This window comes from Rattus norvegicus, chromosome 3, assembly GCF_036323735.1.
Source record: "Rattus norvegicus strain BN/NHsdMcwi chromosome 3, GRCr8, whole genome shotgun sequence".
NCBI lineage: Eukaryota > Metazoa > Chordata > Mammalia > Rodentia > Muridae > Rattus > Rattus norvegicus.
Genome location: NC_086021.1, coordinates 162432025 through 162444522, shown reverse-complemented (window position 1 = coordinate 162444522; position 12498 = coordinate 162432025). Strand labels below are relative to the sequence as shown.

The 12498-nt window shown below is 50.4% G+C and overlaps 1 protein-coding gene across 4 annotated transcripts in view; it reads left to right on the top strand.

Moving 5' to 3' along the window:
- The window catches only part of Nol4l (nucleolar protein 4-like), a 122791-nt gene that overhangs the window by 23327 nt on the left and 86966 nt on the right, over window positions 1-12498 (top strand). The gene's annotated exons all lie outside the window — the stretch shown is intronic.

Below are 12498 nucleotides of genomic sequence, written 5' to 3'. Positions count from 1 at the left end.
GTGTGTGTGTGTGTGTGTGTGCGCGCGCGCGTGTGTGCGTCTGCATCTGTGTCTGTGTGTCCGTGAGTCTATGCCTTCCACTTCTGGCTTCACTGTGCACCTGTGGCATGGCCTGTGGTAGGTCACTGCTCCCTGTGCCCTGGGACCTCTGTTGACCTGAGGTGAGTTCCTGAGAATCTCTCCTCAGTTCAGCTCAGACCTGTTGAGTGGGCCAATAGAAGGGGAAACAGTAATTCCCCCCTGGGGTTCAGAGCATTTGTGTTGGCAGATGCCATAGCCGAGGCCCCAAGGCACGGGAGGCGGCGGCCAGAGCTGAATTCAGACAGGCCCACCTCTGACTGTGTGGCTGCTCTGCGCTCACCTTCCTTCTGAGCCTCTGCTTCCCACCTCGGGCTCTCTAGAGTGAACTTCTGGTGGAAACCGGTGCTGACTGAAGCAGGGCCTGTGTGAAAGATGAAAGGATGGGTGTCAGCCCTTTTGGCAAACTTTGAAGGGGAGGGGGCGGGTTCTCTGCCAACTCCTTAGGTTTTCAGAGCTACCTGGCCCCACCCAACTTATCCTCTGGCTGCAGGCCATTGCTTTGTTGTTGTTGTTTTTTCCTCCAAAGAGTAACATTTTCAAATGTACTAGAATTTCATTATCTCACCAATCCAATTCATCAGACACAGTGACAAACAAGGTTGCCTCCTGGTCCAGCTCCTGCTCTTCCCCAGAGCCACCGGGGCCATCTTGGTTCCTCTAGAGATGATCCTGCATACATATATAGGCAAGGATGTATCTAAGTTTGGTTCCTCTCCTTTTTCTTATTATTTAAAAAGCTACAACTGTTTATTTAGTGCATGTGCGTGTATATGTGTGTTGACATGTGTGCCATGGTGTATGCGTGTGGAAGCCAGAGGACAACTTGAGGGAATTGGTTCTCTCTGGACCATGTGGGTCCCTGGGCTGAAACGCAGGTCTTTAGGCTTGGTAGTAAATTCTATACCCACTCAGTCGTCTTGACATTCCTGGTTTATTTTGCACACAAACGATGTCGTCTGTATGTGCACCGTACTAGACAATTCACCCATTTCAAGTGCACGTGAGTGGTGTTTGCTATATTCTGAGTCACATCACAACCAACTTTTAGCACATCTTCATTACCTCAGAAAGACTCCCCATGCCCCTAGGGCAACCACTTGCTGTTCTCGGCCCCTTTCCAGGCTGTCAGCCATTAATCTGTTTTCTGTCCCTGAGGACTCTCCTTGTCATGCCATAGATGTTCTCTTGTGACAGACTTCTTTCAAGTGTGTTTTTAGGGTTCTTTACATTACAGCACCTTCTTCATTCCTTTCCATGGCAAAGTAGTATTTCATTTTATAGGGCATACCATAGTTTATTTACCCTTTTTTTTTTTGGTCCCCCCCCCCCCCCCCCGAGCTGGGGACCGAACTCAGGGCCTTGCACTTCCTAGGCAATCGCTCTACCACTGAGCTAAATCCCCAACCCAGTTTATTTACCCCTTGATGGACACAAATTATTTTCATATTTTGCTTATCATAAGCGATATGGCTGTGAACACACATTTTAGTCTGCACGTACTTTTCTGACTGGACTAGCCAAGGTCACATGGCTGCTCCACACTTTAATGTCTAAGGAGCCACCCCTTTCCAAAGACTTGAGACCTTGTCATTTTCTTAGCTTTGCACCCATGGAAGGGCTGTAATTGTTCTGCACCCTTGACAACACTTGCTATGCTCTGCCCTCTGGATTAGACCATCCCTGCAGGTGTGAGGCCTCTCGCTGTGAGTTTGATGCGCCATGCCCCGGTAGCTGATGACGCTGACAGTCTTTTGGTCATTTGTATGCTTGATTTAGAGGAAAGTCTGTTCATATCTTCTGCTCATTAAAACAAAATGAAAGGGGTTGGGGATTTAGCTCAGTGGTAGAGCGCTTGCCTAGGAAGCGCAAGGTCCTGGGTTCGGTCCCCAGCTCCGAAAATAAAAAGAACCAAAAAAAAAAAAAAAAGAAAAATATTGTGTCATTTACTAGTGAATTGTGAGAGCACTTACCCATCCTAGATACAAGTCCCTCTCAGATGAACTATTTGTGAATATTTCTTCCAGTTTGTGAGTTGTCTGGTCTGCCTCCCTCCCTCCCACCTCCCCCCCCCCTCCTCTTCCTCCTCCTCCTCCTCCTTCTTCTTCTCTCTCTCTCTCTCCCTCCCTCCCTCTCTCCCTCCTTCCTTCTCTCTCTCCCTCTCTCCCTCCCTCCCCCTCCCTCCCTCCCTCCTCCCCCCTCCTCCTCCTCCTTCTTCTTCTTCTCTCTCTCTCTCCCTCCCTCTCTCCCTCCTTCCTTCTCTCTCTCCCTCCCTCCCTCCCCCCTCCCTCCCTCCCTCCCTCCCTCCCTTCCTTCCTTCCTTCCTTCCTTCCTTCCTTCCTTCCTTCCTTCCTTCCTGTCTTCTCTCTTTCTCCCTGTTCTCCCATTTTCAGTGCTGTAGGTTGAACTAGGGCCTCGTGCATAGTACTGACACACACTGACAAGCACTGAGACACAGAGATTCATCCTGGAGTGATTTTTACTTCATTTTCAAGACATGGTTTTTCTGTGTAGCCCTGACTGTCCTGGAAACTTGCTCTGTAGACCAGGTTTGCCTTAAACTCACAGAGATCCACTCTCTGCCTCTAAAGTGCTGGGGTTAAAGGCATGTATCACCACCTCCGGCCTACTTTTTTCTTTCTTTTTTTTTTTTTTTAGGATAAGATCTCAGTAAGTTTCTCAGGTAGGTTTAATTTTTTTTTAACATTGATTTATTTTGTGTAGGTGTGGATGGGAACATGAGGATAACTTGTGGGAGTTGGTTCTCATGTGGTTCTGGGGATTCAACTCAGGCCATTAGTCTGGGGAGCAGGTGTCTTTACCACCTGAGTCATCCTGCCAACTCTAATACACTCTGTATGTGTCTGTGTGTCTGTCTCTCTGCGTGTCTGTTTCTCTGTCTCTATGTGTCTGTCTGTCTCTCTGTGTGTCTGTCTTTCTGTCTGTGTGTCTCTGTGTGTCTGTGTCTGTCTCTGTATGTGTCTGTGTCTGTCTCTGTGTGTGTGTCTGTGTGTCTGTCTCTCTGTGTGTCTGTGTTTGTGTCTTTCTCTCAGAGTCAATATATTATGCAGGCTAGCTTCAAACTTGAGAGTCCCCCTGCCTCATCTTCCTGAGTCCTGCCTTTTTAATTTCTTGACAGTGTCCACTGAGGCACAAATGTTTCAAATTTTAATGAAGTCCAATTTGTCTGATTTTTCCTTCTTTCATGTTTTTACTCTTGTGTCACATCCAAGAACCATTGCCTAATCTGAGGTTGCAAAGATTCATTCTTGTTTTCTTCTAAGACTTTTAGTCTCTGCATTCTTTTGGTTGTTTTTTCTACTAAGCAGTAAATCTGTGCACTGTTGGCACAAGAGCAAGTAAGAGCATAAAAGGACGGTCTCATTCTTTTTTATAGCTGCATAATATTCAACTTTATGGACACACTATAATTTATTTACCCCATTTTCCATTGATAGACATTCAGAATCCTTCCAGTACTTTGCTTTCACATGACTTCAGCGAACATCTGTGAATATAGATGTCCACTCCACACTAGTGAGTTTACTGAGATGTATAACTGCTCCATCCAAGAGTGTCTGCTTTTGGACATGATGCCATATTTCTCTCACTGCCACGAGGCACCAGTTGTCACTACCAACCACCATGTCTAAGATGTGACCCATTCATTGATCTGGCTGGCATGTACCACACATTCAAACACATACTTGGTCCCTAAACAACGTCCTGAAAGCCAGAGTGAAAATCCATACTTTACAAGGATCATGTGATCCGTGTGGCTCTTGACTCTTGACTCTTGACCACCCCCATTCAGTCCCTATGTCTTCAGAGGGCCTTGGCCACCCACTTCTGAACTAATTCCCAGATGGAGGAGATTGGCAGCTGTGCCTGGAGAGTTGGAGATCACACTTCGGTGAGCACACAAAGTGTGCTCTACAGCTGAACGTACTCCAGCCTAGAAGTCTAACTTCACATCAGGCAAGACTGGGTCCAGTCCTGGCTCAGTCAGTGTCTCCCTTCCTGGTGCCTCAACCTCCTCATGTGAGTGCTGCCCTCTGTGTTATGAAGAGCACTTACCCCATCGTTGTCCCTGTTGGAAAAGCACCAAAGGAAATAAAAGGGAAAAAACATGGGGGCAGAGTATGAGAGAGAATGTATGAAAGAGAGACACAGTGTGTGTGTGTGTGTGTGTGTGTGTGTGTGTGTGTGTGTGTGTGTGTGATGCCTTTCAGGGAGAAGGACATTTGACTGGACCATGAAAGGATAGCTTTGGGCAGGCAATGATATTCCAGGCAGGAAGATGAGTGACAAACATTTCCTGGAGAGACAAGACGCAACACGCACATCTGATCTATAGACCAAAGTACAGGTACCACCAAAGTCCACTTTGGTGAACCAATGAGTTTTGTTGGAGTCATGGTACAGTAATATGTGTGAGTAGCTACTCACAGGAGCAGAAAGGACTCAAAGACAGCTGCATCACTAAAGCCAACCCCAGCATGGGTGACAGTTCACAAAGCTGGGAACCTGGAGCACAGCCTGCAGACAACTCAACAGGTTGGAGAGTGTCTTTTATAGGTGCTTCAGTTGATCTAAATCTCTTTTAGGCAGCTTGGCTGGTTTTTGCAGCTCAGCTTCTTCCTGTCAGAGAGAGGCTCTCAGCTTTTACTGTTTACTCTGGCAGGGAGGGACCTAGTATATCTGGTCAGTTTCAGGGACTTCCTGCAGCTATTTTGAGTTGTCCAGTTCATACATTCTTCCTGCAGTGATTTCTAAGTCTTGGAGGGGTTGACTATAGGTATCCACTAATGGCTAAGAAATGGGCCTCTATGCCACAGTAACAGCCACGTGTTGTTGTCAGACGCTTCAGCAGTGGTTGAGGCTGATGACAACAGAGATCCATAGGCATAAACACACGTTTAGAAGGCAGTGTGGTGGTACATCACATCCATATGAGGAAAAAAAACCATAGAAGTTGCTTCCTTATTGGGACCACAGGTTTTTGTTCTGGCTTATGGTGTCAGGCTTGAACATCCTCTTGTGGAGTGGGCCTTAAGTTCAATTGGAAGGGCTGCTGCTCTTACCCAATAGCCAAGCTACGATCGCTCAAGCAGGCCCACCCTCTCTGGCTTGATAGTGTTTCAGTAAGTAGGGTCCATGATCAAGCAGGGTGGGGTGGTAGGAATGTCAGATTTGCCTTAATCCCTAGGGGGCAGTTGTGGGAGCCACCAGAGTTAGCTTGAAGGCCTGGAGGTCTGGGTGACATCAGACGTATGGTTAGGAGCTAGGGAAGGGCCATGGTGCCGGTGGTCCTGCTCATCTGCAACCTGAACGGCCTTCCCTCTCTAAACCTTATTTCTTCTTGAGAAGTGGCCTGAACAGAGCTGAAGAGTGAGGTCAGGGGCCAGGCAGCCTGGGTTGGTCTCTAGCTCTGCCACCTATGAGCTATGTGACCTTGGTTATTTTCGTCATTTAGCCTCTCCTGGATGTAGTTTACTCAGCAATAAAAAGGGGGTGCCGCTGCTTCCTGGGGTCACAGTGAAGAGTGTAAGGCTCGTCCGCAGGGCTCGCTGCTCATCAGTTGTTAGCACCTGCTTTATGCCAGGCCCCAGAAGATATTGTGGGGCCACCTCACAGAACCCTGACAGGAGCCCCGGTGCTGCAAGCCTAACATCACTTCAGGTATCCGCACTGTCCTGGACCAGGCATCGTGCTTGCTAACCAAGTGCCTTGCCTTTGAGCCACACCTTCAGCTTGGGAATTCAAAAGGAAATTATTTTTTGAATTTACATACCTCTACTCACTATGAAACTCACTATGTAGATCAGGCTGACCTTGACCTCACAGAGATCTGCCTGCCTTTGCTCCTAAGAACTGGGGTTGGTCTGTACTGCCACACCCATCTAGGAGTTATACTTTTAACATTGTGTCGTATCACTCAGGCTTTTGCCAGACTGCAAATTCTGGTTGCAAGGACAGTGGGAATGGAGCGGCCTGTTTTGCCCTGCCCTTCTCACAGACTAGTTCCGGAGAGTGAGTGTAGAGGCTGGCCCTAGACCACTAGCACATGCTTCTCTCCAGCTCCTGTGCTCAGTGTCGGCAGGTGGCAGGATGCCCTTGGACACTGGGTAAAGCCTAAAGATGAAACAGACAGGAAGTGGTGTAAGAGAGGAGAGTCAAGGATCTCTCCAGGTGCCTGGCCCAAGCAAGAGGCACTGGAGAAGACGTTGGTGCAGCAGGCTGAGTGGTGAAGGCTGGGGCTGTGGACATGGGAGGAAGGACCAAGTGACAAAGGCTTGCTGGACCAGTACATGTTTTCCTTGGTGTCCCAGAAAGTCCCTGGATAGTACTGGCTTTCAGAGCTGTCCAGTAGCTTATCTGGAGGCAGAGGAGAGGTCCAAGCTATTGATGTGAACCTGGTGTCACTGTGAGATGACTAGGAGACAGACCAGATCCCAGGACTGAGCCCAGAGCACGATGACATAGAGATCACAAGGTCAGGCTTCCTCTTTCTGTGGAATTCTTCAACTTTTTAGTATTAGCAATAAATTAAAAATTGTAAAACTCACACAGGTCCCTGGAACATGCCCATATCTCCCACTGGGCCTGTGGCCTCCTGGTTGGGGCCTCTGGTGTGGATGGGTGAGTCAGACTGTCTAGATTAAGTCCCAGCTTTGTGACCCTGTATAAGCGAGTGACAGAACTGAAGAACTTCTGGTTCCTCATCTGGAAAATGGGAATGATCACAGTGCCACCTCCTGGTGACATAGTAGTTTCCGGACCGACAGCTCAAATAAACTATTCAGGATGGCTCTTGTCAGTGACCAGGGTGTTTGAGTGGGGTCTTCACTCGCTGTGTGAACTTGTACTGGTTTTAGTCCTCTTTGAGACAGCAGTTTTTTTTTAACTGTTGGTGTTGGAAGATGTCCTGGGTGTTCCTGAGGCCTCTGAGTGCCCCTCTGCCTCTGCCTGCCTCTCTCCTTCCAGCCTCGCCTACCTGCCACTTCCCACCCTCTACCCTGTCACCAAAATGATCTTTCAAAAGCCACGAATCTTAGCACGATCTTTTCCTGCCTGGAGAAAATTGTTGTTGCTGCCCCTCTGACTTCAGGAAAACGCCCTAGCTAGAGTCCCCGCCTGGCATGGACGGGGTAGGAGGGGTGAGGAGGTGGGGGCACTGGTTCTCATCTCTTCACCATCATCCCTTCATACCGCCCCTGCTTGTATTCCAGCAGCCTCTGCTCTCACCTTGATGGCCACATGTCTCTTGTGCTGGCATCCCCACCCACTGCCACAGCCCACACTCCTGCCTTCTCATCCACCCCGCCGTTACCCGGTGTCTATGTTTCTCAGATCCAACATTTCCTTTCTCCCAGTGATCCACCCACGGTTTTAAAGCCTCCTTGCTCTCTTCCTTATCCTTTTCTCCACACCCAATCTCTATGAGCAGTCAGGAGAATTCTGTTGGCTCACACTTACCACTTGGGCAGCTGAGGCAGGAGGACTGCTACTAGTTCCAGACCAGGTTGGGCTACACAGTGAGTTCTAGGTCACTCTGACAGAAAATGTGATGCCCCTACCCAAACGAACGAGAATTTGGATTGTGTCAGTACCTGCTCAGGCTTTCTCTGTGGCTGCCTGTGACAAAGGAAGTCAAGTCAGGGCTTCCATATACACTGTACATAGCTTCTGTGCTACTCCACTTACTGCTACCAATGATGGCAGCTTCCTTCCCACCTGCTAGCCTTTTGCCTAGAAAGCTTGCCTTCTAGAATGACTTAAACATATCACTTCAATGGCATCTTTGTGGCCACCACACTTCACTGGCAGATGAGAAGCTGCCTGGTGCTTGTGGGCACTCTTTTGGTTGGCAGAATGGTCTGGCCAGATAGCACATCCTCTGTGAAGCCTTCTTTCCCCCATCCTCCATGAGATCAATCCTTCCCATAGCATCTTTAGGCAGCAGAGACATCCCCACAGGGCCTCCTGTCTTCTTGGTTCTCTTACTTTTGGTTCCCCACACTCAGTGCAGTTCTTCATAGAAGCTGCTGGAAGCGGGAGCTGTAGTGAGGAGAGCTGTCATCCTTGGAGCCTGGCCTCTGCTAAGTGCTTGAACACACCCTAGCATTAATCTTCGGAACCCTGTGGGGTAAACTCCCCTAAAAGCCCCATTTTAAAGAGAAGCCAATGGAGGTTTGCAGAGAACCTGAGGTCACTAGCCAGTCTGCCCGGGCAGGGGCAGTTAGTGAGTCCAGATAGAGTACCTTTCACATGCCAGGCTGAGCACTACGTAAATGTCATCCCCTCTGGGATGTCTACTGCACCACACCCCAAGGCTGGGAAACTGAGGCATAGACGCTTGGGAAGCCTTCACAAGAGGGTCAGGCTTTGGCCTGTGGGTCATGTGCACCACACCGTGACATATCGAGGCATTGCAGAGCCTTCCATCTGACTTACCTGGGAGATTATTAGCACCCCAACACTAGGGCTAGCCTCCAGCCCTGGGAGGAACTGGTTACTGGTTAGTCCCTGTTCCAGCCATTCCGCAGCTGTTTTCTGAAACCCAAAGATACAGCAGCCGTCCCTCTCCTAGCCACAGTGACCCCCAGCACCCTCTTGCCCAGACAGCCCTAGGGAAGGAGCAGTTCCATAAACATGAGGCTCCCCAAGGGCTCAGGAGGGGCACTGGGCGCTGTACAAGTCCTCAATATTATGGCTTTATTGTCATTTAAATGGAGCCTGCCTCAAACAGGCCACCCAGTTCTAGCCACCAGCGCTGGACAAAACCTCCATTGAAAAGCCAATTACAATCACTCCATCTAAATTGTCATGGATTTGTATAGAAAATTACATCTCCATTTAGTCCTGAAGCAACGTCCTGGACGTGGACAGAGGGGAGGCTGGCCCGTTTACCTCGCCAGCTCAGCGCGGGCGCCGCAGGCCGAGAGAAAACCCAAGCTGCCGGTCTTGGCTAGCCCAGGAACAAAGGCCAGTTTGTGGGGGCCCAAAGAGAAGCTGGGCCTCTGAGGGCGTCTCGGATTCCAGGCCTGGGCCCATGGACCCTGCACTGCCAGCTGGTCTCCCCTGCTGGCAGCTCTGGCCAGACAAGCTTCTGACAGCCGGCTTTAGGCGGCCGTCAGCCCTGCCACTATCCAAGGGGCCTGGAGCTTGGCTCATGTCCACATGGCCAGGAAATGAAGGAGGTTAGCCTGGGGATCACTGGCCTGGTATGGTGAGAGTTTGAGTCATTCATTCATTCATTCATTCATTCATTCATTCATTCATCACTGTCATTAAAGGGGCTTCTTTTTTTTTTTTCTTTTTTTTGGAGCTGGGGATCGAACCCAGGGCCTTGCGCTCGCTAGGCAAGCGCTCTTCCGCTGAGTTAAATCCCCAACCCCCTAAAGGGGCTTCAGGAAGTATGAAAAGCACAGTAATACAGAAATTAGCTCCAGCCTCAGGGTGTCCTGGCTTCCAGTCCAGACTCTGTCCTTAGCAGACACTTCAATTCTGAAATAGTTGTTAAGTATCTCCTCTGTACCACAAAACAGAACGTGGGTGAAGCCAACAGAATGCTGCATCTCCTTGTCCCTTAAAACCAAAGGGAGATGTGCTCTTTTGAAAATGACCCAGGCTCTGAGGAAATGGACAGGGGCTACCTGGCTCTTATGGAAGAACCATGTGAGTAGACAATTCTAAAGGAATAAGCCAGAAGACACTCCAGGCCAAGGAAACAGTATGTGTGTGGATGGGGGCAGTTGGGCAGGCTAGGACAGCAGAGTGAGCATGAGTGGCTGGTGCCTCTGTAGTCTGCCTCTTTAAGACTCGGTTTACACGGGGTTGGGGATTTAGCTCAGTGGTAGAGCGCTTGCCTAGGAGGCGCAAGGCCCTGGGTTCGGTCCCCAGCTCTGAAAAAAAAAAGAACCAAAAAAAAAAAAAAGACTCGGTTTACTCATCTGTAATATGGGCACAATGATGGTACTATTCCAGCTGTTATGACTAGGGTTAGCCCAAGGCCCCGCTCAGGCAGACATCCATGCTCACTTTCAGTGCATGTGCACGAAGCAAAGGGTTCTGGAACCATGCACTGTTGAGTGTGACTGCGTTTAATTGTATGTAAGACTGTCCCGTGACTCCATATGGTTATGTGACTGTGAGGCCATGGGTTCATGTGTAGAACTATGTATGGATGTGATCATTTATGGACAGTCACTCACCTTTCCCGTGGTCTTGCCCACACACAGTGCTCTCAGACTGACTATACGTGACTGCGTCTGACTGTGTGCCATGGCCTAAACATGCCTGTCTGGGCCCAGTGGGACACCTGGCTGGGATGGCTGGCAAGCACAGAAGCTACACTAGGGCAGGACAGGTGGGTGCAGTGGGTGAGGAGGGCAGAGTCCCCATCCTCCACCACCCAGTCCTACCAGGTAGACTGGCCAATGCAAAAGCAGCCCCACCAGGGACTGCTCTGTGTACAGAAAACAAGTTCTTCTGGTATCAGCTCAAGTTTGGCAGGAAGTGGCTTTTGGGTGGCAGGAAATTGGATTCAGCTCATATCAGTGCCAGCTGAGGAGGCAGGAGAGCAGTTATCTGGGGCTAAACAGAGTTACCAAGAAGAGGGGCCCCTAACTCTCCATACCCGATAGTGTGGAGGGCCAGCCCACCCCTCCTGGTTGTTTGGGATGGGGATGGTGAAGGGTTGGAAGGAAGAGCTGTGCCCACCCAGTCAAGTGCCTGCTGTGTCTTAAGACCCGGACAGCCCCCTTCCACCTCTCATTTACCCCCTCATGAATACAGACCATAATAAGTGGACTTGTCCAGGGTCACCAAAGCAAGGAGCTCACAATGCCAGTGTCAGTGGAGAACTGTAGTATGCCCACAGTGTATAAGGCTAGCCCATGGACATCACAGTTGACCATGAGGTTCTGAACCCACTTCCCAGATGTGGAGCAGTAAGACCCAGAGAAGCTCATTTGTTGAGTCTGGAATCTAGGTCCAATTCCAGGTCACTTCCTTGTGCCCAGCTTCTAGGGAAGAGCAGTGGCCATCTACAAAGCAATGCCTGTCCCCATGGGCTGTTCACTTAGATGCCCAGCTGAGGAGCTGACCCAGTTGTTCAGTGGCAAGCCTGGGTCACACTTGGACAGGGCGGCTACTTTTACCATGCAACAGAGAGCGCTCAGCTCTGGCAGTGCAGACAGAGAAAGTCAGACCTCTGCCCTTGGATAGGGACTCAGCCACTGGCATGGGGCTCTGTAATTGAGTTCTTCTAAGGCACAGCCCTAGGACCTGTGTCCTTTGACCCCCACTAGAGCCCCTGGCAAGGAGGCTGCTAGTCCTGTTCTCATCCCCCAAAGCAGCACCGGGTTGTTGCCTGACTGAGATGCTGATTTGAAACCCAGTTTGCATGTCGTTTGCACATTACTCAGTGTGTGTCAGAAGGAACGAACATCTCCCTTTCCGGGAGAGGGAGAGGGCTGCCTGCTGGAGGCCCCCCTGCCCTCCTCCAGACAGCAAAAATGCCAGCCGGCTAGACGGGAGCTACGCCCTGGCCTCTGACAGCACCAGCCTGCTGCCACCTCCCCCATTCCCTCCTCGAGCCAAATTTAGGCTGCTCTGCTTCTGAGAGATGGGGAGAGAGGAGGCAGGAAACCATGAGATGTAGGCTGCTAAGCCAAGGCCCATATAGGGTGGGGCTGCCCCAGGGGTACCCCTGTTCCTAAAGCCCTGGGCCTAGCCTCCCCCACTTATCCCCACTCGAAAGAGGCCCAGTTGGTTGAGGAACACTGGGTTCTCTGCTGCAGGATAAAGGTGCTGGCTCCTTTATCCATGATGGAGGGGGGTGGGAGGGGAGGGAGAGAGAGAGAGAGGGAGAGAGAGAGAGAGAGAGAGAGAGAGAGAGAGAGAGAGAGAGAGAAGAGGTCATGGCCAGGGCAGTAGGGAAGGGATCAAATAGCGTCCTCCTGCCCCAGACACTCGCCGCCACTGGGTCCTGAGAGCTGGCTCTGCTTATCTGTACTTCCTGCCTCTCCTTGGCATGCCCCCGATTGTGGGAGGTGGGGGCCTGTGGGTCCAACTGAGTCCGAGGAGACTGACCTCTTGCCCAGAGGTTCCATCACCCCATGGGCCAGCTTCCTGCCTTGGTCTGTCTCCGTTTTTTTCCAAGAGGCTGTCTGTGCTAAGGCCTATGATTTCTGGAAGGCTGGACAAAAATTAGGAACAGCTTCAGGTCTTGAAGCTTCTTGGATTTTTCAGCGATTAGGAGAGGTAACAACTGTGGAGACAGGACTTGAGTTAGCTGAGCCAGGAGAGACAGGGGAAGATGTGAGTTGGCTTGCAGCCACTTCAAATCCATAGTTGGGTTAATAGATCGCAGTAGCTGGGGCAAGGATCTGGAAGTAGGGCTACCTGGGTCTG